General features: G+C 38.4%; 1 protein-coding gene across 7 annotated transcripts in view; it reads right to left on the bottom strand.

Moving 5' to 3' along the window:
- Nucleotides 1-19,870, bottom strand: part of TBC1D5 (TBC1 domain family member 5) — a 587,710-nt gene extending 567,840 nt beyond the window's left edge. For all 7 annotated transcript variants that reach the window (XM_034994045.1, XM_034994022.1, XM_034994072.1 and 4 more), the window contains exon 1: nucleotides 19,785-19,870. The gene's annotated coding sequence lies outside the window, so the exon portion shown is untranslated. The remainder of the gene's footprint in view (nucleotides 1-19,784) is intronic.
- Nucleotides 19,871-23,107: the final 3,237 nt, after the last annotated feature.

Below are 23,107 nucleotides of genomic sequence, written 5' to 3'. Positions count from 1 at the left end.
TCTCTGTCTCTCATTCTCTCTCTCGCAAATAAAAAAAAAAAAAAAAAATTTGAATTCAGTCTTATCTGGCTCTAGAGTCTGATTCTCCCTTGCTTTCTCTGGAACAATATTCCCTGTGGGTGACTTCAAGCTAAAAACAAACCAAAGAATTATTTGAAAAAAAAAAAGGATAAAATGACATGACAATCTCTAGCCAATATTTTAAATCATATTTAATATTATCAAACTCTCACATATTTTTAACATAAATAATGCTTGTGTAACTAAAAAGAGCATCAACTATGTGTCAAGATCTGCAAATAACAGATAAAAACCTACCTAGAAAAGTTCATAATTACCAATTAATTTCTCACTGATACAAAGGCTCAAAAATGAGATCAGCCTCCCCAAGCTACCAGCCAACCTATTCCCCTCATTTTGTACATTACTTATCATCATATGCTGATAGAATAGCCTTATGAGATCATCTTAATTATTCCTCCTAGTTGTCTGATTAATGTCTGAAAATTTCATGAAATCCGAGTTATTATCCTAGCCCCTTTGTGCGAACTTTGACATTTGCTTTCTAGTTACTATGCAGTCACCTATATCCTCTATGTTGATATTATTCCTTTCTAAAAAATACCTATTCCACCGAGAGAATACAGTTTACATCACAACTCAGTACATGTATACATGTTATACAACTGAAAGAAAAATTTAATAACCACATTTACACTCACTGTATACAATGCACCTGATATTTTCTAATTTGTTTTAATGCTAGAAGCAACCCACGAAACTGATCTCACAAATCACCAACATGCTATTAGAACGCCACTCTAGAACCCAACCCCATTAAGAAAGTGCTGACATGACAATAGCATTTTTCCTTCCTGTTTCTTTCCAAACTGAAGGAGAAAAAAGTCAGTGAGAAAAAAAAATAAAGATAAAAGGTAGTACATGCCTCCAAAAGTTTTTCCTAGAGTATGATTCTTGGGAATTATTTTTACAACATACTTATATTTTATCATTACGGTAAAATATACATAACATGAAATTTACCATTTTAGCCATTTTTAATTGTAAAATCCAGTGGCATTAAGTACATTCACAATGATACCACCATCACCATTATCCATTTTCAGAACTTTTGCATCATCCCAATTAGAAGCTCTGTACCAATTAAACAATAACTCCCTGCTCCCCCTCCCCCAGTGCCTGGTAAACTCTAATTTTTATAGTAAGATTTTATAAACATATACAAAAGAAATGAAAATAAAATCACCAACCCCTATAGACACATGACCCAGACTCAACAAATTACCAGATTTTGCTATAATGATTTACCTGTCCCAAACCTCCTGCCATTTTACCCCTACTTACTTAGAAAATATAAAAAACAGATTCTTTCTTATATAACCACAATGTCATCATCACAGCTAACAATATTAACAAGAATTCCTCATTATCATCAAACTTTGAAATTTTATTAATATAATTAACCTAATTATAAAAATACTTGTTTTCACCAAACTTTTCATTGATCCTCTCAATACTGCAATGATTTCTGAATAAAGTGTAACTGTTTAATAAAAGGTAATTATGATTCAAGACCAAAAATACCACAATGTTTCAAATGAAAGCTTTCTGAGCAATTCTACAAAGAGACTATGGTTTTCCACTAAAAACACAGAATATTATTTAGTATCTCATAAATGGAATGTTTTCTCAGCAAAACACCACAAAAGCAACCTAGTGAAATCTGATACCATCATTATTTATTTTATATAAGCAATCATTACTAACTAGAAAAGCCTACATTTGTCTAGTGTTATTTTTTAATGGACTACTAGATGAACTTAAAAAAAAAAAAAAACCTAGATTACTTTTCTTTAACCTATCAGTGTTCTTAATAGTGTTGTAAAATGTGAAGATATGATTGTACCTACAAACCTCTTCAGTTCTGCAAAAAAGTCAAACTAGAGCACTGAAAAGATATATGAATAAATCCTGGCTTAAAAACTATAGTAACAATTTCTATTCCTATGAGGAATGACTTTGATTCACAGAGAGTCTGGTATCATGAAAGAACACTCATTTTCAAAATTTAAAAGACTGGAAGAGATGAAAGACAAAACAGGGGCTCATTCAAATTTAACCTATAATTTTTCACATAGTACAACCACTAGTTAAAAAGAAATTATCAGCCTGTAGAATATAAACCACCAAAGCTCAAAATATGAACTACAAAGTCAAATGTAAACAAGAAAAAAAATATCTACATGAGTTTCATACAGTGTCTTCTCTAATCCTATGTATTTTTACTAATGCAAAATATATCAGCTTAGAAAGTATAATCTTAAGGTTCTTTAAAGTTTGTGATTACAAGGGATTACCTCCAAGATCAAAAGCAGCACTGGAGGAATACCAATATCACATGATCTAACTGCACAAAAATTTGCTGCTACTCAATTTCTGCATCACATGAGTGTCTAATATAAATCAAGAAAATTAAAACACTTACATGTTTAATAGGAAGCATTTGTGCTTCTATTTAAAGTTGTGTCATTATCTTTACCCAAATCATTTTCAAAGTATTTGACTGGCGATCCTAGAAGTTCTTGAAAGACAAGAAATGCCTAATTTGGTTTTAGTCATTGTCTTTTTAACTTGAATAAACTCAAAAGCTACAAATATAACATATTACTATAACCAACATTCTAAAAATGTCAAGTTCCAAAAATAAAAACTCCTGAATTGTCTTCATTATATAATTTTTGAAGTTTGCTATAAGGATGGTTTAAAAATGCAATCAGCTAATATGCTCTATGTAATTATCACTACTCAATGTCTAAATGTTGAATAAAGAGTAAAAAATAAGAAAATAATTTGCAAGGTGTACAAGTAATCCCACATCATAAAAGATTCTATATCACATCTTGACTACAAACTACAAAAAGAGGAAAAAAAAGAGAAAGGAAAACCTAGGTCTAAATATTTTATAGAAGTCAGATTCTCAATTCAAATAGCAATAATTAGAGTGATCTGATGGCTCTTACTCTAAATTACTGGAGGCCAATGAATTTATTTAACTTCTGAAAAGTACAGTATAAAGTTTTAAGCACATTCTTTATAAACATTTTATGGACTGAATTACTAAAATATTCAGGTTTACCATAAATTAACTACCATCAAGAACTTCAACCTGAGGAGAGAGAAATATACATATATACACACATATACATACACATACACACACACACACACTCAGATATAAAAATATATTATGTGTATGAGTAGCAATCTTTTTAATTTTCTAAAGAAAGTCACTGATTTCATCTTGCCCTGTTACCTGCCATGAAGAATGTGAAGCTGCCTAATTTGTAGGCAGCATATACAACTGATCTGGTATGTATGCTGGTGCAAAATTAATCACCAAATCAGTAAGTGAAGCCACATTCTGACAATTTCTGAACTTCAAAAAATATTTATTATCATCAGTGTCCATGACTCTCCAACACTAAAAGTATGATTAACTCTTTTATATCACTTGTACAGTAAACAATTTCAAATTCCTTGCCAGATTCAATTCACTCATCTGTGTTACTCATTAGTAACAATTAGTTGAGAACTCAGTAAGAGCCCCAGGACTGTACTTACAAACACTACTCTATTCCTCACTATACACCTGCAAAGTATCCCTATTTTACAAATGAGAAAACTAAGTATCAGAAGGTTTAAGTCACATCCTCACGACTGAATTACTAAATGGCAAAAGCAGATTCTAATCCAAGTCCATCTAACTAACTTTTAAGGTCTGTTTGCTCTTCCCACCACTGTAGACTCGCATTTATGCTAACCTTGTTCACGGGTTTAAAAAAAAAAAAAATCTCCCACTCTTTTTTTTCTCCAGAAATTTGTATTTAGGACTAGGAGAGAAGAATAAAGTCATTTACATGAATTATTTTTGCAAATATCAAGACACAATTTTCTCCAAATTCTTCTTGGTTTGACTTATATCATTTCAAATATGAATATTAAAAATTGCATCACTGGTTCAGCAAGATTAAAGGCATGCATTAATTACCACAAAAGACTTCTTTCAACAATACTGAAGATTCTAAATAGATCAAAGATCCAAAAGTTGGAATATATTGGTAAAAGTATTGCCAAACAGTAGCTCTGTTTACCAAGTGTAAACATAACAACTTTCTAAGAATAGAACAACTAAGTGAAGCTCAAAATTGCTTAGTTATGTTAAAAGTCTTCATTCTAAATACTAGGATCAACCAGAAAAATAAATCTATACATTTTCTTCACAGAGACTATTTCCATCTGAAAATGTCATTATTCCACCCTTCTTCTTGAACGTTATTTTCATTGGTTATAGAATACTATGTTGGCAACTTTTTCCCAGCACAATGAGATATTATCCCACTGTTTTCTGGCTTCCGTTTCTGCCCTGAGCAGTCAGCTGTCAGTGTAACTGCTACAGCTACTTTAAAGGTAATCCATCTTTTGTTTTCTGCCAACTACTAAAATATTCTGTTTCTGGTGTTTTCCATGTTACTATGATGTGTCTAGATGTGTATTTAAAATTCTCAGAACTTCTTAAATTCGTGGACTGGTGTTTTTCTCAGCTCTGAAAAATGCTCAGCCATTCTCTCTTCAATCGCTGCTTCCTTTCGTATTATTTCTCCCTTCCACAATTAGGAAACTAATGAAATACTGTTAGGTTTTCTCATTCTATGTCCTATATATTGTAATCTTTCTTTTCACCCATTTCTTTGTTTTTCTGTTCTACATTCTCAACAATTTATGTCCAGTTCATTGGTTCTCTTTAGTTGTATTTAATCTACTGCTAACCACATCCACTGAGTTTTGTGGGGTTTTTTTTTTTTTAAAGATTTTTTATTTATTTGAGAGAGAGAGAATGAGAGAGAGCACATGAGAGGGGGAGGGTCAGAGGGAGAAGCAGGCTCCCTGCCAAGCAGGGAGCCCGATGCGGGACTCGATCCAGGGACTCCAGGATCATGACCTGAGCCGAAGGCAGTCACTTAACCAACTGAGCCACCCAGGCGCCCCTGGGTTTTTTTTTTTTAAGATTTTACTTATCTATTTGAGATAGAGAAAGAGAGAAAATGCACACAAGCAGTGGGGTGCGGAGGAGCAGAGCAAGAGGGACAAGCAGACTCCACACTAAGCACAGAACCCAACATGGGGCACAATCTCACAACCCTGATCATGACTTGGGCCAAAATCAAAAATTGGATACTTAACTGACTCAGTCATCCAGGCATCCCTCTACTGAGTTTTTCATTGTAATTACTGTATTTTTTATTTCTGTAAGTTTTGTTCAGGTCTTTTTCAAATCTCACAAGTTTCCTGTTGCCTGCAGATATGTTCCACCTTTTTGTAAACATAATAAACAGTTGTTTTATCATCTCTGTCTGATAATTCCAAAATCTGAAGTTTTTGTGGGTTCATTTCTGTCAATTGTTTCTGCTGCTTCTTACTCATGGTACCTTATTTCCTTGTTTGCTTGGCTGTATTTTATTGTGAGATAATTCTTTGGAAAATTGTTTATGGGAATTTCCTAGGACCGAAGATAAAAATGTATGCAACCTGCATACATTTTCATTTGCTTCTGCCTGGCACCTAGAACCACCTTTAAATTCACAATCTGAGGTTCTTTCAGACCAGGTGACACTGAATTTGAGCTGCAAATCAAGGAGGAAGGCTTATGGTTATAACTCCTTAGGAACAGGTATTTTTTCAAGCCCAAAGCAAACATTCTTACAGCCTCCTTTGAGTAAGAACCTGAGAAGGGTTTTAATCTTGGTTTAACCATACCCTATGACCATAGCTTTTTTGGAGTCCAGTTTTATAGGGAAGGAATATCCTATTAGACTCCCCTCCCTGAGCATATATGGGCTTTAATTTCTATACCCTGTGCTTTGTGAGACCCTCAAAACTAAAGTAAAAGTTCCCTAGAATGTGGCAAATATCCTCAGAGGAAAAGCAGTTTTAATATTCTGTTTACTTCTCAAAATTCCTGCTTTCATGTAGATTTTAACCTGGTAATTTCTCACTATCATGTCTGTTCCTAAGGAAAGAAAAAATTCTAGCATTTCTAAATCTCATCAGGGAATTACTTTATCCATATAATATAGCTGACCATATTACCTTGCTTTCAATTTTAATAGGTTTCATATTTTTATATTTCAATCACTAAAAGTTTTATTTTGTGGGTAAGTGTAACACTGATGTAACAATTACTCTTTATTAAGCTTGATTCACTGGTATAATCTAGGACAGAATTTTGCCAAATCCCAAAACTGATCAATTCCATTATATTATAAGACCATTAAGAGATGGATAAGATTCTGAAATTCATTCCCTAAATAGACATCTGTATAACTGCTATGGAATTCATTAGTCTATTGATTTTTTTTCTCCACCAGCAACATGTGTAATGAAGCTACTGGAAGATTAGCCAAAGTAGTAAAAAGATGACAAATAAGGACCTGAGTTTAATCTTGTTTCTGCCAAGAAACAGAAGAGTAAAGAAAAAAACAAATATTGGAACTACATACAAATTTAAAAATTCTTTGTAAGAATTTTAAAATGTATAAGCAAAATTAAAAGACAAATTGAAAATACCTGCAATATATGCATAATAGACAAAGAGTTAAAATCTATAATATGCAAAGAGCTCTTGAAAACCAACCACAAAAACCCAAAAAGGCATTAAAAAAATAAGATAAAAGCAATCAATCAATCTGTGCCAAGATGTTAACCAAAAGCAATGATTTATAATACTTTCCGGTAGCAAGTTATGGGCAAATATAATTTACACCCTGCACTAAAGTTAGGGTATAAATTAACACTATCTATTAGGCCGTTTGGCAAAAAGAATCAAAATCTAAATCATGCATTTCCTTTATACAATAACCCCATTTCTTAAACACACACACACACACACACACACACACAATAACCCCATTTCTAGTAATATACTTGAGTAATAACATCACTGCATGAAGACTTACAAAAAACAAAAATTAAAAACACAAAACTGATTAAAATTAGTTTACATGCACAATTAAAACTAAAAAATTCTGGAACTATGTGAATAACAGAAAAAATATATAGTAATTAAAAAGGGTAGGAATTGAAGTTACTTTTTAAAATTTCACTTTGTTTCGTTTGATTTTTTTTTTTAAAGATTTTATTTATTTATTTGACAGAGAGAGACACAGTGAGAGAGGGTACACAAGCAGAGGGAGTGGGAGAAGGAGAAGTAGGCTTCCCGCAGAGCAGGGAGCCTGATGCGGGGCTTGATCCCAGGACCCTGGGATCATGACCTGAGCTGAAGGCAGACGCTTAACAACTAAGCCACCCAGGTGCCCCAGATTTTTCTTTAATTAGTGATATACTATCATGATTCTTGGGAGGTTAAAAGTAAAGATAGGATTTAACTCATCCAACAATTTTTTTTTAAAGATTTTATTTATTTATTTGTCAGAGAGAGGGCGCGCAAGTGAGAGAGCACAAGCAGGGGGAGGAGGAGAGGCAGAAGTAGAACCAGAATCCCCGCTGAGCCGGGAGCCCAATGTGGGACTCAATCCCAGGACCCCGAGATCATGACCTGAGCCAAAGGCAGATGCTTAACCACCTGAGCCACCCAGGCGTCCTCATCCAACAATTTTTGTAGTTTGATTTTTTGTTTGTTTTTTAGGTCTGTATAATAGATGAAACATAGTCACAAATTCTTTATTACTTTCTTCATCAGGAGATGAAGTTTAATTCTCCTCCCATTGAATCTGGGCTGTTTAACCAATAAAAGACAGCAGTTTTACCAATAACATATAGCAGAAGTAATGTTCATCAGATTCTCTGTTTCCACTTCCTACCTCTTAGAATGCTTGTTCTTGAGACATTCACACTCAGAACCCACCACTCCTACCCAGGCCACATGAAGAAGCCTCATGCAAGTGCTCTGGTCAACAGCCCTAATTTAGCTCCCAGACAGCAGCCAGCATCAACTGCCAGCCACGTGAGTGAGCCATGCTGGAAGTAGAAACTCTAACCTCCAGTGAGCCTACACCAAATGAAACAGAGATAAACTAACCCTACTGAATCCTATACAAATTATAAAATCATGAGTAAATAAATATTACTGTTGTCTTAAGGTACTAAGTTTTGGAGTGGTTTATCACACAGCAGTTAATAACTGGAACAGTCTCTTATCTACTGCTATATATTCAGCACTTAAAACAGTACATTGTATGGGACACCTACTTTTAATAGTCACAGCTTCAGGAGTATGAGTAAAGATGGCATACATGCTTTTGGCATTCACAGAGCAGTCAAAAGTGGGACAGAGATCGTTAGGTAAAAAGACAATTATAATACATAATAAATGTTATGTTGTAGTACAGGGAGGGTATCTGGCCAAATAAGAAAGGACAACACAGACTTAGTGGTATAAGAAGATCCCTAGAGCAGTGACATTACAGCTAAGAACTCACAAGAGTTAGTAAAATCAAGAGACAGAAAGACTATTCCAGGCTTCAGGCAAGCAAAATCCTAAATAGTTCCAAAAACTCAAAAGATTTCAGTACTTTATAATGAAATCATAGGGGAGGCAGAAGGAGACACAAGACTGAGCAATAAATGATGGAAAAGTACTGAAAGGTTTTAAGCTAGAGAGTAAGAGAATCAGCTGAGAGCTTAGAAAGATCACCTGGCTCCAGGGACACCAGTCAGAAAACCCTACAGAGACAAAGGCAAGAGATGATGATCTAGAAATAATATACCAGAGTAGGAGTATTGGGCATAAAGAGACAATGGATTCAAGACTTAAAATCCATTGAGATTGATGCCATTACATGAGGATTTGGGGAATAAAAAGGGTCTATCGGGGTTCTGGCTTCAACAACCAGAAAGAAGGTGGGAGTCATCCACTGAGATAATTCACTCGCGAAGGGGAATAGGTTTTGTAAGAGAAGATGGTAAATTCAGTTGCAGACTTTATGAACATGAGCTGTCTGTGGGCCATCAAAAGTGGAGTTATCCAACAAGCAATCAGATACACAGGTCTAAAGCTCACAGAAGAAATCAAGATTGGAGATCTAAGACTACAGACTCTTCAGGACCTTTTTTTTTCTCTTTATAACAATCTCTCACTATCTCCTCAGCCATTCAGATATTACTCTACAATTCTCTCACAATTTGTCTTTATAGTCTCTTGCTCTCATTTTGTTAATGCTTCCAAAACAGTGGTTTTACATTATGAGGAAACTCAAGTTAATCAATGTTTTGCCACACCCTTTGCAAGGCAGGATGCGTTATGTCCCCTGGTGAGAGCATTATGCAGGTAGTTTTCGTGACAAAAAGAGGAAGGATATTAGGGGTACTGATCAGGACTACTTTGCAGCCTTGGGGGGAAGCATCTGTACTCCTGATCCAAGTAGAAAGGAGGCAGTGGAGCTATTCTCTGAAAGAGAAAATGAAGTGTATCTGGAGAATAAATAGGAAGCCATAAAATCATTTAAAGGGCAAAGAAGTACAAAAGGATAACCAAAGAGTAGAAGGGGAGCAGAGAAAAAAGAGATACATCCAGGCACTTCCCCATCCCTACCTTTCCTACTCCATCCTATCTTCACTGCTTCCTGGTCTATCATTTCCCAATGGCTTCCATTACACTCAGTTCTGACAATTACGTAATTTGGCTTGGGGAACTTTAAGTAGACCATAGCAAGGCCACAGCTTGAAAAAGAAAACTCACCATAAAAAGTAGAAAAATTATACTACCTGACCAGAGAAAGAAAATCATGATACCTGATACTGCAAATAAACAAACCCAATGTTGCACAGTTTGATCTCTGTAGTCTATCAGTATTCCCTTTTAATTTCTGCCAAATCACACAGAAAGAAATCTTCAAGCTCTAAGGAGATGAAAATGTAAAAGCTCAGAATAATTACTTGGGCAGTGGAGCTAGACAGCCACAATTATAAAGGAAGCTGCAGGCACTTTAACTTAAAGTACCAGAGCGTTGTGTATTACCACGAGTATTTTGACATAAAAGGAGAATCACAAAACTTCTAAGCCAGAAGGGTCCTTAGAGATTATCAGTTCCGGCTGCTATAACAAAGTGCCATATACTGGAAGCCTTATAAACAACAGAAATTGATTTCTCACAGTTCTGGGGGCTAAACTCTGAGATCAGGGTGCCAGCAAGGTCAAGTTCTGGTTGAAGGCCCTTGTCCAGGTTGGAGACTGCTGACTTCTCATGGTATCTTCACATGCCAGAGAGAGGAAGCAAACTCTCTCTTGACTCTCATAACAGCACTAATCCCATTCATGAGGGCTCCACCCTCATCACCTCGTCTAATCGTAATTACTTCCCAAAAGTCTCACCACCTAATACCATCACATGGGAGAGTGAGGGAGCAGGGTTTCAACATACAAATTTTGGGGCGACACATTCAGTCCATAAGAGTGATCACTTGAAGTGGTTTTCCAAATATGTTTAAATCCTTCTCAGAACTGGGTATATTAATTCACAGTGACACCATATCAAAACATATTTCAAGGCAATGAAATTAAGAAAATCGTTCCAACACAGCTTCCATAAATGAAAATTAATCATGAAAAAAAAAAAAAACCTCTACAAAAATGACTGGTTTCAGATGGTATGCTTATCTACTTGGAAAATATAAGAGAATCAACTGAAAACCAGTTATAATAGATTCAGAAAGTGACTGATTACAAAATACACACAGACAAAATCAATGGCTCTTCTACTGACCAGCAATAGTCAGGTAGAAAAAATACACACACACATACACACACGGAGAAAAATCTCATTCCCACCAATAAAAAATAAAACACAGTGGGACTGAATAGAAGACAAAATGATAAAACTTCTGATATCCATAGAGAAAGAATAAATCATTCAGTAGTACTGAGAAACTAATCAAAAGCTTAAAAATTTAGTATCCTCTGATTCACACTACACAACTAAACATGTTCTGGAATAATGTAAACTCATAATTTTAAACTGAAACTATAAAAATAGTTTAAAATATAAATTAATAGCTATATAAACAAAAGGTAGGAAAAGCCTACAAGACTCATAAAGGAAGAACAAGATTTAACTACAGAAATGCTGAAGTCTATAAGAAGGCAGAAGAGGAAGAGGTGTAAAGTCAAGTATGCCCAAATAAAGCCCAAATAAAATAAAGATGGTAATACCCAATCACAGCAAGTATGGGGCCTCTCAGCTTTGTAGTTAAGGGTAAAGTGGACAATTTGGTCATGTGTTTCAAAACTATTAAACATGGGCATATCTTTTAACCTACTAATAATTCCACTCACAACAATTTCTCCTAAGTAAATAATGCATAGGCACAAAGGAATATTAGCTACAATAATGTTCAGTGTAGTACTGCTTGTCATACAAGGATTGAAAGGAATCTAGGTGTCCAAGAATGGAGGACTACTAATAGTACCTTCATACAATGGAACAGTCATAGAGCCACTAAGAAGTGTGTGGGAGAGTAACACCATTAGTAATATAAAATATTAAATGAAAAACAAACACAAGTAACAAAATAGCATAAATCCACTTCTAGTTTAAAAAACAGCTGTATCTGCACATACATGTTTATCCATATAGATCTACAATACAAATACACACACACAACACAGGTAAAAAGGTTAAAATTAACTCCTGAACTATTAAGAGTAACAAAGATTGGAGAGGGGAGACAATTTATACCAAGCCTCCCTATGCCATACATATCTACCTATCAAAACGAGCTTTCTTACTACAAGACTCCTGGACTTCATGAAGAAAAAGAAGTCTAGTTTAATCAACGCAGTAGACAGAGAAACAGTGGTACCATGTAGCCATCTCCTATCAACTCCACCTTCTTTCCCAAGCCCCACCAAGGATCCAGGGCAATCAATCCACCATCTCACCCCAGGGTTGCAAGAGATGTAATGTTAGTAATTCTTCTTGGATTCCTACAAGGTAGCTAGTGGAATACCTCCAAAGGTACATATTCTGGGAAACCTAAAGGGGTCAATTCTGATCCCCACTAATTACCAGCAAACAAAATACACCCATCTACAGCCAGGACCTGTAACTTAGGCTCAGTCTTCTTGCAGTGCTAGACCACTCCAACTCCATCAGATGGCAGGTGAATCTCATCTCCCCCAAGGTGGTTATATGAGAAATGGGGGCTTACTTCTCACTGATTAATTATTCTGAAGATCCATTATTTAGAAGTAAAGACCCAAATTGCTTTTAGTTCAACCTTTTTATCTTACTTAGATGTTCAGTAACAGTAAGAAAACTTCGTTGCTAACCAACATTTGCAACTTGGTTTCTAAACTAGTACTTGCAGTACAAATCTGACTTTTCTTTTAGCCTCTCTCAAGACAATATAACCCCCTAAGAGAACTGAAGAAATTCCCAATAGTGCAAACCATTATTTTTGATCATTTGTTTTTATAACACTTTCACAATAGGCATTACCTTTTGTAATAGAAAATTGAAAAAAAAATTTCTAATGGCAGGCTATCATACTGTAATTATCCAACCTAAGATATTTATGCACAGCAATATTTTCTTTAGATATACCATAACTAGTCTGTCATAAGTTATCATACAAAATTAAATCCAATCATTTTTTTTAAAGATTTTATTTATTCATTTGAGACACAGAGATAGAGAGAGAGAGAGAGCATGAGCAGGGGGGGAGACAGAGGGAGAGGGAGAAGCAGGCTCCCTGCTGAGCCAGGAGCCCGACGTGGGGCTCAATCCCAGGACCCTGGAATCATGACCCGAGCCGAAGGCAGATGCTTAACCATCTGAGCCACCCAGGCACCCCTAAATCCAATCATTTTATAAAAAGTAAACCATTCTTCTAAATGTAGACTTCATGACCCATAAAAAGGTAAATGTAAGCATTCTTGTCAACACGAATTTATAAAAATTTGTCAACATCTATAATGCCTATTTCAAATCTCTTAAGTCTATTTTGTCTCAAAAAAGTAATCCAATAATCACCTTCCCTAGGCAACTGAGTTAAAAATAATAAATCTGCAATTACTAAATATTTTCATGGAGTCAGAGACACCACATGTAGCACAAAACAATGACTGAATGATATTATCTTTAGATGTTTTTCATCCAAACTAGTGGACATTTAATGAGCATCTACTGCATGCCAGGTTCCATGACAGGTGCTAAAAATAGAAAATGTTAACACACAAATCCTATACTCCAGTTCTTTTTCTAATCAAAGAGACAGGTACTATGATAAATTATAAAATATATATACAGAGAGAGATCCCAACCCCTCATGTCCAATTCCAAAAATCAAAAAAACTCTGAAAACTAAAATTGTTTTCTAAGCTGTCAACAAAACACAGCCTAAACTAACATGAGGCTTTTTATGGTCTTTTTTATTCTACTTAGTGTGAACATGTATAAATTTGCTGGGAAAATTAATGTGTACAACTATGGGGTGATTGTTCCTATCCACAGGTTTCATGATATATAGCATATGCACCATATTAATTTTCTAAATTCCAAAAATTTTACTTCTGAGACACATATGCCACCGTGGGTTTTAGATAAGGGGCTGCAGATCAGGTCTGGAGTATGCAAGGACAGATGGATTATTTCAAGGAGCAAAGGAGTCTGCTGAGGGAGGTAAAAGTTATAGTCAGAAAAACCTTCAGAAATAAGGTTACCTTGTTCTAGGCTTCACAACACTACACTAGAAAATTTTAAACCAATCCTTTCATACCACCACCAAAACCATCTTTTATTATTTCTACAGCCTTCCTTGTTTTGAAAGATCTGAACAGCCAAACCATATTTATTCATATTTAATTCCCCAAAGGGATAAGAGCATTAATTACTATACCAATTTTGTATTTAATCCAAAAAGTACAAACTTTGTTTTGCTGGCCAATACAGCTTCATACCAAATAAATGTACAATTCCCATAAAGTTCATTCAAATACAGTCAGTCTTGATTATGTGGCTATGATCAGCCACACTGCAGATTATCCATAGTAAAACATAGTACCTAACACTTACATAGTAAGACAGTACCTAACACACATTGTGTCAGACACCAAGCATTACATATGTATATATGCTATACTTATACATATATACTCATTTAATCCTCAAAACAATTTTCTGAGGTACTTATTACTATTATCCTCACTTTAAAGTTGAGAAAAGTGAGGCACTATGAGGCTAAGTACCTGACCAGCATAACATTACAACAGGCATCACAACAGAGTATGAACTTAGAGAAAACATTTACAACAGGGATTTATTGTTATACTGACTTACTTCCCAAATTATTATCCCAGTTAATGAATTAATACTACTGGAATCAGCCCATAGGCCCTCTCCTCTCACTTCCCCTCCCACAACTGCCCACAGCCACAGAATCTCATTTCTCAAGTTCCACTACACACACTGTAACATTACTGCCATTCTAATCATCTGTCCACGTTAAGAGAACGGTCTTACCTAAGGTCAGGAACGCGGCAGGGATGTCCACTATCACCACTGCTATTCAACATAGTATTGGAAGTCCTAGCCACAGCAATCAGACAACAAAAAGAAATCAAAGGCATCCAAATTGGCAAAGAAGAAGTCAAACTCTCACTCTTTGCAGATGATATGATACTTTATGTGGAAAACCCAAAAGACTCCACCCCAAAACTGCTAGAACTCATACAGGAATTCAGTCAAGTGGCAGGATATAAAATCAATGCACAGAAGTCAGTGGCATTCCTATACACCAACAACAACACAGAAGAAAGAGTAATTAAGGAGTCGATCCCATTTACAATTGCACCCAAAACCATAAGATACCTAGGAATAAATCTAACCAAAGAGACAAAGGATCTGTACTCAGAAAACTATAAAATACTCATGAAAGAAATTGAGGAAGACACAAAGAAATGGAAAAACGTTCCATGCTCATGGATTGGAAGAACAAATATTGTGAAGATGTCAATGCTACCTAGAGCAATCTACACATTCAATGCAATCCCCATCAAAATACCATCCACTTTTTTCAAAGAAATGGAACAAATAATCCTAAAATTTGTATGGAACCAGAAAAGACCCCGCATAGCCAGAGGAATATTGAAAAAGAAAAGCAAAGCCGGCGGCATCACAATTCCGGACTTCAAGCTCTATTACAAAGCTGTCATCATCAAGACAGCATGGTACTGGCACAAAAACAGACACATAGATCAATGGAACAGAATAGAGAGCCCAGAAATGGACCCTCAACTCTATGGTCAAATAATCTTCGACAAAGCAGGAAAGAATGTCTAATGGAACAAAGACAGTCTCTTCAACAAATGGTGTTGGGAAAATTGGACAGCCACATGCAGAAGAATGAAACTGGACCATTTCCTTACACCACACACAAAAATAGACTCCAAATGGTTGAAAGACCTCAATGTGAGACAGGAGTCCATCAAAATCCTAAAGGAGAACACAGGCAGCAACCTCTTTGACCTCAGCCGCAGCAACTTCTTCCTAGAAACATCGCCAAAGGCAAGGAAAGCAAGGGCAAAAATGAACTATTGGGACTTCATCAAGATAAAAAGCTTTTGCACAGCAAAGGACACAGTCAACAAAACCAAAAGACAACCGAAAGAATGGGAGAAGATATTTGCAAATGACATATCAGATAAAGGGCTAGTATCCAAAATCTATAAAGAACTCATCAAACTCAACACCCAAAGAACAAAGAATCCAATCAAGAAATGGGCAGAAGACATGAACAGACATTTTTCCAAAGAAGACATCCAAATGGCCAACAGACACATGAAAAAGTGCTCAATATCGCTCAGCATCAGGGAAATCCAAATCAAAACCTCAATGAGATACCACCTCACACCAGTCAGAATGGCTAAAATTAACAAGTCAGGAAACGACAGATGTTGGCGGGGATGCGGAGAAAGGGGAACCCTCCTCCACTGCTGGTGGGAATGCAAGCTGGTGCAGCCACTCTGGAAAACTGTATGGAGGTTCCTCAAAAAGTTGAAAATAGAGCTACCATATGATCCAGCAATTGCACTACTGGGTATTTACCCCAAAGATACAAAAGTAGGGATCCAAAGGGCTACGTGCACCCTGATGTTTATAGCAGCAACGTCCACAATAGCCAAACTGTGGAAAGAGCCAAGATGTCCATCGACAGATGAATGGATAAAGAAGAGGTGGTATATATATACAATGGAATATTATGCAGCCATCAAAAGGAATGAGATCTTGCCATTTGCAACGACGTGGATGGAACTGGAGGGTATTATGTTGAGTGAAACAAGTCAAACAGAGAAAGACATGTATCATATGATCTCACTGATACGAGGAATTCTTAATCGCAGGAAACAAACTGAGGGTTGTTGGAGTGGGGGGTGGAGTGGGAGGGATGGGGTGACTGGGTGATGGACACTGGGGAGGGTGTGTGCTCTGGTAAGCGCTGTGAATTGTGCAAGACTGTTGAATCTCAGATCTGTACCTCTGAAACAAATAATGCAATATATGTTAAGAAAAAAAGAAGAAGAAGAAGGTAGCAGGAGGGGAAGAATGAAGCGGGGGAAATCGGAGGGGTAGACGAACCATGAGAGACGATGGACTCTGAAAAACAAACTGAGGGTTCTAGAGGGGAGGGGGGTGGGAGGATGGGTTAGCCTGGTGGTGGGTATTGAGGAGGGCACATTCTGCATGGAGCACTGGGTGTTATGCACAAACAATGAATCATGGAACACTTCATCTAAAACTAATGATGTAATGTATGGGGATTAACATAAGAATAAAAAAAAATTAAAAAAAAAAAAAAAAGAACGGTCTTAGACCAAGTGTATAAGCACACCCCTCAGACTGGTGCTGATATAAAAGCGGTCAGAGACAAAACACTGAAGTTGTCCTTATTACTTTTCCAGTGTTAAAATATGATAACAAAAGACTCATGCTTAGATTGTTATCGCCCTTACTGGCCAAATAAAAAGTCAGTGACCCATCAATCCCCCCCAAAAAATCCTAAATGTCAGGATAACAAATACAGGATAAATCTACTATGTATGCGTAGAGGGGGAAAGGGAATGGAAGGTGGAAGAGAAGCACAGGCAAAAAAATGAAGAACGAAAACTTGCAGGGTCAAAAGGAAGCAGACCCTACTTTCACATTTAACACTGACTTACAGACTTGAAAGAGAATGGTCTGGCCAACAGGTGCAAACAAAATAAAGCTTTGCAAATTTCAAGATCTTATTCAGAAAAGATTACAAGCATTGAGGCAAGTTTTCATTATACAATGGGGGAAATTTTTTTAAAAGATGACAAGTTTGGATTTTAAAATGAAAGAAAAGCTCATAATTTTCAACAATACTAGGGAAAGGGGATTTTAAAATGTATCATTAATTAATTTTCTTCCATAAAAGCTACATTCAGAAGATTGTTAAAGCATGGACTGTAGAGTCAGCCAGCCAGAGTGCCAGCTCTGTGTTAGCATAGGACTTTTACCCTCTTCTCTGCTTCAGTTTCCTTAAAGATTGTTGTGAGCATCACATGAGTTAAGACACATAAAGTGCTTAGAACAGTGTCTGGCACTTTGTGCTTCAAAAGCACTGTCATACATACTATTTAAGAACATGAAATAACAATGATAAAGGAACAGAATGAAGACTATAACAATTACAGTGCTAAAAATAATTGATGTTACACTTCAATAGAGTTTTTAAAAAGTAAGGTACAACCATTTTTATAGACATAAAGTATGAGGTTAAGTATGACACTTTTCAATTTACATTTTCTTAATTAGATTAGGAAAAAACCTGAATCCATGTAGGATAACCTCAGCAGGTGGAGACCCTAAATTCTTGACCAAGTTTGCTTCCAAGGCTCAGGAATGCATTGCTCAACTGAGGCTGCATCTGAGAGAAAAAGCAAACACTCAATACTGTCACCAATAAAAGAAAATTTCATCCAGCAATGGATTCAGAGACACAGGATTCATGGTCTATAAGTTGATAAAACCCAACTACCCATAGCTGAGTCCTTCAGCTAGAAATACACCAAGCTTCCATGGAAAATTCACAGGCCAGGTGATGTATGCACCACAGCATGGACACCTGGTACCTGCACTCCTCCAGTTGGGGCAACTCACCCCAATACTACTATCCCCTTCCCTGGTATCCCTACATAGCCTGTTCACTCTTCATAAAGTATCACCCTAAGGGGAACTTTCTTCAGTTCATCCTGCCTTTTCCCCCTTCTCTCAAAACCACCTCTACACTCAGGATGAATTAAGGCTCTTATTCACTGACACCTCATTTTATTTCTTAGCACACACATTATCCACATCCTTGCTACTCAAGAATTGTTCCTTGTCCAGCAGCACCTAGGAGCTTTTAAGAAATGCAGAATATCAAAATGCCTCACAGATCTACTAAATCAGAATTTGCATTTTTAAACCAGGGCCCCAAGGGATTCCTATGCACATTAAAGTTTGAGAAGCACTGCTTTGACTCCATTGCAGATAGTTGTAAAAATTTTAAATGCTCAAGTTTACATTTGAATTTAGCGATATTGTGTGAAAATTCCAAGATGTGTAATCAGAAAAGCTCATTAAGAAAAATGACCAACATATAAATGAATTTAAGTGTTCAAAGGTTTATTTTCAACAATGCCTACATTTACTACGTCCTGCTTTAAGTCAGTATTTTGTGCAATAGCACACTACTAATATACAGTTTCCCTGTACTGTATTCTGTTGTACAAAGAGTACAAATAATGACTGGTTCTAGAAATCTCCACGCCATCAGGCCCAAAGCTGTGCAACCTGTACGCTACAAGCTCGGGATTTAGTCCAATTCGGAGATGACAAACAGAACTCATTCCTGAAAACTATTATTCAGGAAAAAATCTTTAGGATGTGAACTTTAAATCATATTCCTGAAACTAAAACTAGTTAATGGCTGGTATTGAACAAACTCTAGGTCATTTGTAGAATCAAAAATTGTTTAGGAGGTTTGTGTTCGTTTTTCCAGGAAAAGCAGGGAAGAGGGGGAATCAACTTTCACAAAGTTTTTCTCATCCTTGAAGGCCTCAACTTGCATGTTCTTACAGGTGAATAAACTTAAGTCGTACTAAAACAGGGCCACGTTTCTCTCCTCAAAGCTGAAGGGCTTCTCTAGTCTAAAGGCTGCATTTTAAAAGGTTTGGAGATTCCGGGCCCGTTTCGCTTCCGGCCTCCGAAGGAAGCGTGCTGCCCAGGGCTGATATGAACAGGGAAATTTACCAAGTAGGAAGTTGAGCCACAGTCCAACCACCAGGCTCTACCCTCTTGCAGCAGTCGGCCTTGCAGCCTATACCCCAACCTCCCGAGGCAGGGAAGGCAGGCGGACCGGGGGGAAGCAGCCCCCTCGCCCTACCCGCCCTGGGGCTAGAGGAGCCTCCCTCCCGCCACCCAGCCCCCACGATGATCCGGGAAGCGCACAAACGGGGGCGCTGCGACTACCCGTTCGCGGCGACAGCAGCAGCAGCAGCAGCACCCTCAGGCCCTCCCGTGAGGCGGCGGCAGCTGCAGCAGCGGCGCTGGGGGAGGCGGGAGTGGTCCTGAGAGGCAGAGGGGGAGGCCGGGGCGGGAGCGACTGCATGTGGGGCTGCACTGGAGGGAGGCGGAGGCGCTCAGGGGCTCGGCTTTTTTACGATTATCATCAGCATCTTGTTTTACCTGTGGCGCAGAAGGGCTCCCCAGCTCCTATTCCCTGAATCCTCCTCCTCCCCTCCTCTTTCTCTCTCTCTCCCTCAGTCTCTGCCAGGCGCTCGTGGAACCGGCCGGGCCCGGCCCGACCAGAAAGAGAACAGGGCGGCAGGGGGCGGGGGCGGCGGTGACCAGCGACCACGTGACCACGCTCGCGCCGTAACGGCGGCCGCCTCCTGCCGCGCGCCCTCCCCGCGCTCCACCTCTAATAACCCCGCGGCTCGAACGCCCAGGACGCTCGTGCGCAGGCGCCCGCCCGGCCTGGAGGCTGCGCGAGCGCGCAACGCGCTCGCTCTCGGGGCCCAGGCTGTGGGGCCATGCGAGGCGCGACGTGGGGAGTGAGTCGCAGGCCAAACCCTCTGCTGAGGCGGCCGACTACTAGGGCGCATGCGCGGGAGGGCTCTTTCCACCTCCCCCCTCCCCCCCCCCACCGCCAAACTTTCTCCTTATCCTCTCTCATTCCCCCAGCAGCACGCAGCTGTAGCCTCAGGAACCTGCCACCTGGACTTCACCACTCACACCCACCACCGCCTTCCCACGGTGAGACTGAGAGTAAGAGAGATGTCAGCCTCTGAGAAACTCCTAATAGGCTGGTCCTCCTGCCTCAGAATTTACATTTCCTAGTTGCGTGTAAATGGCCTTCCGTTGGACATTTTTCCACAGCTGAGTAGACTCCTATTCATGCTTCAGGACCCAGCCAGTCACTTACTCTGAAACCTACTCTACTCTGCTTTGGGGAAGTCATTAACATTTTGTGGAGATCTGCTTTGTTATAACCTATATAAATCTTTTTTTTTTTTTTTTTTTTTTTACAAATCACAATACTAGGCTCGGATTTTATCTCTGCTCGTAAAACCTAGGACAGTATGTGTCTTCAGCGTTGTGGTATCTCAGTAAAATTCTGATGACTATCAGAACACAAGCAATGCCTAAACTCTGTCTTTGTCCTCCACCTCTGCTTATGATTTAAGATTCCCTTTAGCACACGGAACGCTGGTGTTCGTTTCTCAAATATGAAAGCCTTTGAATGGGAATGCTAATTAGAGTGGCAAATGCTTCACCTAGTAAAAAAGATTTATGGTCTTTTATTAGCCTATCTTCGCAAAGAGCTCCAAAAGAAACTGATACTGTTGAGTCCGGAAGAAGGAAACCAAGGCAGATAAAGGTCAAATTTTCAAAGGTTAGCTAGCTTCCGTGGAGGGTCTCTGTGTGGGAGACCTTTGTTCACAAACACCCCCCTTCACATAGGGATTCCCTATCTTTCTGTTGGCCCTCTTTGTTGCAGGAGCTGGACGGGTTAAGTTAATGCCTCTCACCAGGTCTAATCAGGGCACATAATTAAAATGTAAAAACCTGCTAAACGGCATTTCTGGCTAAGTCCTGTCATCATTACCGTTGAACAAGGGGACTACCGAGATGATGTTCAAGAACCATAACTAGCAACAAAATTCCAGAAAATGTTGGGATAAATGTTAATCGAGAAACATTATTAACAAGGGCTTGTGAGAAACTAGGAAAATCACAACCCTCAAGCCTCCAATCTGATAGGTCTGAAATGTTGATGGACTTTTTTATGCATTTACCGATATATACACAGGTACAGTGATCCCACCTGATAGTTGCAGCTACCACCTAGGATATGCTCGTAGCACCCCATTCTAAATATATCCAGTCCAAGGTTCAGACTATGAGAAACTATTTTGGTGGCCTATGATGAACCCCAACATCCATGGCCTTGTGTAATACTCTCCCCTTGAATGTGGGCTGGACTTGTCACTGCTTTAAACAATCAAATGTGGCAACAACGACTGCCAGTTCCAGGCTGAGGCCTTAAGAAGACTTCGCAGTGACAACATTGAAATTTACTGGAACCTGTACTCATGGAAAATAATGATTAAGAAATCCCCCCTACCTGTTTGTGTTCTGGGGCATGGCTTACCACAAAGAACCACCCTTCCCCATATGACTTAGATGAGACTCTTTGTCCATTCTTTCTCAAAAGACTAGCAGATGACTTCTTATTGACCTGTGACAAGACCAAAACCAGATCTTTCCCTTTTTGCTTGAACCTGTTGACAAGGTCAGGCACAAACCCTTCAACCTCCTTGTTGAGATTAGGACTGTTTGTTACCTTGAAATTAGCTAGACACAGAGATAAACATGCCCTGGCCAACTAAGACATCTCCTAATTACAAAACAGTTCCAACTGATGCAGGGTCCAAGGACCTGGCGGGGTTCCTGCAGGACCAGCCAAGAGGGTCCTTGTCTTTGCACAAGATAGAAATCAAATGCAAAGCTCAGACCTTTGGAGATCACTCTCCTCTGAGCCTGCTGGCATTAAATAAACCTCCTATCCTCCAAGATCTCTGAGGGCCGCTTGGTTCTTCTGTCTGGCAATCCAGTCCGGTTCTGTAACAGATTCAATGAGTCATCCATAAAATCACACATGCTTACAAAGCTTTGGTTCGACACAATCAAGGAGTTGTTCTACACCCAGGTCGAGATGAAGCAGCACTTCGCCAGCATGTGTGGATCAAGAACCCAAGAAGCAGAGGAAGCCATGAGGTAGTAAGCTGTTCAGAAAGTAGCCAACAATCGTGGCATGGTTTTGGACTTCTGTAGCAAATGGAAATATGGGGGTCAATCCAGTTATATCTAAACCACCAAGGGTCAGATGAACTCCTGGAAGCACATGACTTACTCCAATTTGTAAAGACGCAGGAAAGAGTTCACATTGTTTCAAAGTTTGCTCTATTAGGGGGCTGTGATTTTTAACCTGTAATAAAATTCTTCAGTTCAATCCTTAAAAAAAAAAAGAAGAAGAACTCAAATGCAAACCAGGAGGAGAGTTTATTGAAGACATAGAGAGAGTGCAGACAGAGCATCTGGGTGACTCAGAAAGAAAGAAGAATCAGTTTCATCTTTACTTGGGGTCTGTTGTTTTTATTGAGGACTGTAGCCTCTTGCACATGCCTTCTCAGACATCCAGGAACAAATATGTGTGTTTAAGTGTTTTCCATAAGTCATTTATGCCCCGGAGCCGGAGTCTTGAGAAAATGTTCATGAAAACCCCACCTGGTCACTCCTTAGATGTTATATATTGTGCTGGAAGACTCCAAAGAAATCATTAACTCCTTGACATTTGCAAGGAAGACATACATTATCTGTACTATAAGGCATGTGTAGGGTGATGGTGTAGGTCCTAGTAAGAAAAGAGGAAGCAAAAAAGCCATCTTTCATGGGGTTCCTTCAGTTTCCCTATCTCACGACTATAAGTCATCCCACTGATAACC

Source organism: Mirounga leonina, unplaced genomic scaffold (assembly GCF_011800145.1).
Source record: "Mirounga leonina isolate KUSES-001 unplaced genomic scaffold, KU_Mleo_1.0 Mir_115, whole genome shotgun sequence".
Taxonomy (NCBI): domain Eukaryota; kingdom Metazoa; phylum Chordata; class Mammalia; order Carnivora; family Phocidae; genus Mirounga; species Mirounga leonina.
Note: the sequence above shows the minus strand (reverse complement) of the source record. Positions and strands in the feature narration are given on the sequence as shown.